Source organism: Giraffa tippelskirchi, chromosome 1 (assembly GCF_054371585.1).
Source record: "Giraffa tippelskirchi isolate mGirTip1 chromosome 1, T2T-mGirTip1v1.2.pri, whole genome shotgun sequence".
Classification (NCBI taxonomy): domain Eukaryota; kingdom Metazoa; phylum Chordata; class Mammalia; order Artiodactyla; family Giraffidae; genus Giraffa; species Giraffa tippelskirchi.
In genome coordinates, this window is record NC_137275.1 from 121,397,744 (window position 1) to 121,402,970 (window position 5,227).

Here is a 5,227-nt window from a genome sequence, read left to right on the forward strand (position 1 = left end):
ATACTTTCAGACTCTAGTTACAATAAAATGAGACCCTGGAATAAGTCCAGCTGAGATCATGGGAAAGATGCTAAGCAAAAAGTTTGTGAATTATACATTTCAAATGTGGAGAAATTTCTCCAACATAAAGATTGTTTAAAAATCTTGGCTTAGAGCCAGTTTCTCATGACCGAAAAAAATGGATATTGGTTCCTATCATTTAGTAAATAGTGATTTCTTAAACTTTATGATTATGAAGAGAAAATATTTACAAGAGAGGGAACACATGTAGTAATGTGACACTGGGAGTGATTTGGAAGGTTAATTAAAAAGTATCAGGAGCCTCATGGCAAAGATCATGGAAGGCCCGTGAGTAGCGGGTGGTGAGACAGGTTTCTCATGGGGACCGGATGTGATAAAGGACAGAAAGGGAGTGAGAGGCTGTTGCGGTCCTTTAATGGACCAGAACCTGGTGGTCCGGAGTCAATGATAAGAAAGTGAAAGAGAGAAAGAAGCTAATATTCCCTGGTTTACGCAGAGAATCAATAAAACCCTAGAACAGGTCTTGTACTGCTCACGAAGGCACAAGGCGTCCTCTCAAGGAGGTCTTGAAAACCCGGGCAAGACAGTGAGCTCGGCGGGTTTCCACACTCCAGAGAATTAGCCAGAGGGAGGGAGAAAGAGAGAGAAAGAAAGAAAGACATGGGGACCCAAGCCTCTGGTGGAGCAAGGGTGCTTTTAATGATCTTTCTGTTAGTATATACAGGCTGTTGTACAAGGAATTTCTTTCGACAAGGATAAAGATCAGAAAACCAAACGTACAGCAACCGTTATCAAGGGAACAAGGAATTAACAATGGTCATGAGGTCAGACGACAATCCACATCTCAAGAAAGAGGGTCGTGACTAAGCAGTTTTGTCATAGGAGAATGTTTACTGAAGGAAATCCATGCATGTGTTTCATCCTATGACCTCAGTCCTGGGAGCAGCATGCCGTTCCACTCATTCCAGTTGCCAGGAACTGATAAGGAACAGAGGATTTATGAGAGACAGAAAACAGCACACAGAAATCCTCCTGTCAAACGTTCTGTTACAAGAGGATAGCCAGACCTGAGCTCCTGCAGGGGCTCATCCAAGAAATAGTTCATGCTGGAAAGGAGTTACAAGACCTCGTGATTCATTCGCAGAGTGCAGTATTATGCATGGGCTTCTCAGGTGGCTCAGTGGGAAAGAATCTGCCTACCAAAGCAGGAAGGCCAGGGACGCAGGTTTGATTCTTGGGTCAGGAAGATCCCTGGGAGTGGGAAATGGTAATCCATTCCAGCATTCTTGCCTGGGAAATCCCAGGGACAGAGGAGCCTGGCAGGCTATCGTCCATGGAGTGGCAAAGAGTCTGACACCGCTGAGCAACTGAGCACAGCACAGCACAGTATCATGTGTAAATAAAGAAGCCTTCTGATGAAATAGAATAGAAATTCCAGAAAAGGCTCAAATATACATGAAAATTTGTCATTGACTAAAAATAGCCTACCAAATTGGCAAAGCGTGGGCATTTAAAATAACTGTGATTCAGGCAACTGGACAGCCTTAGAGGGAAAAAAAACAGTATATGTATTTTTGATAACTATCCCACAGCAGGATAAACCCTAAATGGTACACAATTTTGTATATTTTAGAGTGAAATAATGACAGTATTCTAAGAAATAGGTTTTATAATTTTGGAATAAGGAAAGTTTAACTGATTAAAATTTAGAAGGCAGGACACACACACAAAAACAAACAAACAAACAAAAAACTGTGTAAAAATAAATGATTCTAGATGCTGAAAAGTAGTAAGCCCCATAAGTATCAAATATAAATAATATAATGGAAAAAATTGTTACAACTGATTTCAAATAAAGTGATCTTGGCTCCTTCTTTAATACAGAGGAAAAGTCTAAAGTCTAAATTTTAAAAATGGGTAAAACAAATGAATTAACAATTCACAGAAAAAAATTATTCCTTCAACATACAGACAAAAGCTTCATTTGTAAAAAAAATAATAATAATAAGTAAATCGTAATCTGAACAATGATACAGTGTTAAAAATTCTAAGACATTTTCTTATGCATTGTGTATGTGTGGAGAGGAATATCCAATTGACCAATATCACAACTGTGCTCACTCTTTGAATTAATCAGTAATCATGCACACATACTAAGATATGCAGTAGCATGATATTGCAACATATTTGTGCTTGAAAAAGTGTGAATATTTTATGACTTAATGAGCCTTGATTTCGATATTGTCATCTATTCTTTTTTCTCCCACAGTTATATGATATCTTTAAAATATGTTCTATAATTTATCAAAAATTTCTAGTGCTTGAAAATAGACTGGTTTATTGTGACCCAGTGCTTCTTAAACACAAACGAAAGTTATTTGTTTTTAATTGTTTTAGAGGTTGGAAAATTAAACTTGGCTTTAAGTATGTCCTTTTTTTTTTTTCATTCATAAATACAAAATTTTATTTGCACTTCATTAGTGTAGAAGGACCACAATGCTTCTCATATCACAACACTCAAGACACGCCAAGTTATTCAAATACATAATGACTTATTTACCTTGACTAAACAAACAGTGCAGTTTAATAAAAGATATACCAAAGATAAGAGTTCACAAATTCATTATCAGACCAGGAAAAAAAAAAGAACACAGTCTAGGCTTAATAGGAATAAGCTTCACTGTCAAGGGGAGAGGTTTTATCATTACAAAGGTATATAGAATGTTTAGGCAAATACGTGTAGGTTCTTTGATATAGTAAAATGCATCTCTTTAAAATTCCTTTAAACAGGATTTGTGTAGGACAGCAGCGTTCTTTTAAAATCTTCTATAGTTTCAAAAACATTTCTTTTATTGAATCTTTGTAGTTCTTAAAAGTAGAGTGCGTTCATCAGGAAACCAGAGAGATTCCGAGGCCTCAGGACCAATTCAAGTCCTACATTCTAACTAGTCATGTTCTACCATTAATGTGAATAAATAACCTTCAAGACCTTTAAGCAAGCATGGAGCTCGCTTTGTGGGAAACACTCCAATACTTTAAAGATGCTACAGCTGGGAGAAATGTAAATAAAGAAAAAGCATTCAAGGTTGCTTTTCTCCCCCCAAAGTCTTTAGTTTTATAAATTTTCTTTAGAACAGTAAGCAAAGCACCACATTCTTTCTTCTTATCAGAATATCTCCATCCTCATAATATAGTTAACAAGGACAACTATATTATGTATTTCCAGAAACATTATAGCTCTCATTTCTCCTGTTCTTCATATCAGAAGTACGATGTTCCCCAGTGTACACACACTAGGCACTGGGATGATGAATGAAATATAATAATTTGGAGGGAAACATGTCATTTATAACCCAAACTTACCCAGGATTGCATATCTGCATATTTACAAGTTAGTGTATAGCTCTGACGTGGATTACAAAGTGCGAGAGGAAATTGTCAAAATGATTGTAGTGCAGAATGCGACCTTCCCCCTGTCCAGGAATTGCGCCCACTTCGCCTCCAAAGCGGCGGGTCAACAGCATCGCACGTGTGGTCTGGGTGGGGGCAGCTCTGGGGGGATCTCGGGCTCGGGTTGTAACGAGAGGATGCTGTTGGACAGCTCGTTCCTGAGCATGTCCAGGGGCATCTTTTTCAGGATGTCATCGACAAGCTTCAGGAAGATCTCGTCTACGTTGAAGTTATCCTTGGCGCTCGCTTCACAGAACCGCATCCCGGCTATCTGCTATGCAAACTTTTCACCCTGCCGTCTGCCGATCTCTCTGTCAGTTTCACAGTCCAACTTATTTCCGACTAAGAGAAGCTCTGCGTCTTCTGAAGCGTACTTATCAATCATCTTCATCCATTTTGGCAAATCATCGAATGTCTCCTTCTTAGTGATGTCGTAGACTAATATGATCCCCTTGGCACTTCTGTAATAAGCTGAGGTAATGCTGTTGAATCTCTCCTGACCTGCCGTGTCCCTGACACGGCCGGCGGGCGCCCCGCACGGGGGCGCGGGTGGGGATGAGACATGGCACTAACACGGAAGCGCTAGGTGACGATGGAGCCGCCGGCGCGGCAGCAATGAACGCGATGGAAGCGACATACACACGGCGGACAGACAGGGCTGAGGTCGACCAGATTTGTAGCCTAATTTTCTTTCCTCTTAGCTCTACGGTTTTGATCTTAAAGTCAACACCTACGGTGGACTTGCAGGCCTCGCAGAAAGTGTCGTCGGTGAAGCGCTCCATCAGGCTGGTCTTGCCCACGCCGCGGGAGCCGATGATGATGACCTGCAGCTTGAAGTCGGCCGGCCTGGGGGGCTGCTTGCGCCGGCGGGCCTGGCCGCCCGACAGGGCCGGGGAGCCCGCGCCCAACCCGCCGCCGCCCGCGGGCCGCCTGTGCAGCGCGGCGCCCGGATCCATGCACGCATGCGGCCCCCCGCGCTCCCGCGCCCCCTCGGCCTCCGCCAAGCGCCGCGGCTCAGCCCCGGGCTGGGCGAGCGCGCGCTCGAGCTGCCCCGGCGGCCCGCGGGCTCCGCGCTGCAGCTGCGCCGCCGGCCGGCCCCCAGCGTCCGCCTCGCCGCCGCCGCTGCCGCCGGGGGAGGAGGAAGGGAAGCACAAGTATGTCCTTTTATAAAGACGTTGATTTATTTTTCAAAGCAATTCTGTAGCATCACCAGTCTTGAATCATATTTTTGTTGCTTAATTACTAGTTTCAGAAAAAAATAGAAGCATAGCTAAAAAGTAAGAAAGAGTATTATGCTTTTTTCCATGATAGAATATGCTCATTAAATAAAATTTAAGAAATAGAGGGAATTATGTATATACATATGATAAACGGTGTTCTAAATACTGCTTTTTACCTTAACAAAAAAGATAGGTACAGTATGATTATGATTTGGTTTGCTTAAAAATGCTTAATCCATTCCCTATGTAATTGCATTTTATTCATTTCTATAACTCCTTGGTTTTCCTCTGTGTGTAATTATCACAATTACAGTCAATTCTAGTTTGATAAAGATTTGACAATATGAATGATGCAAAATGAGCATTCTCAGATGCGTTCCTTGACACACATATGCATACATTTCTTCTGGTACATGCTTAAGGGTAAAATTTTCTTGATGAAGGCAGGCTGTGTGGTAATATGCTGTATAATTCATACACCAGCATCAGGTGAGAGCTTTCATTACTCCACATTCTTTACGTATGTGATAGGGTTA

General features: G+C 41.8%; 1 pseudogene across 1 annotated transcript; it reads right to left on the minus strand.

Moving 5' to 3' along the window:
* Window positions 1–2,453: 2,453 nt before the first annotated feature.
* Window positions 2,454–4,615, minus strand: LOC145537491 (ras-related protein Rab-12-like; annotated as a pseudogene). Its single transcript, XR_014076394.1, has 2 exons — window positions 4,141–4,615; window positions 2,454–3,983 (listed from the first exon to the last, which is right to left on the minus strand). The product of XR_014076394.1 is annotated as a ras-related protein Rab-12-like (transcript).
* Between the last annotated feature and the right edge of the window lie 612 nt (window positions 4,616–5,227).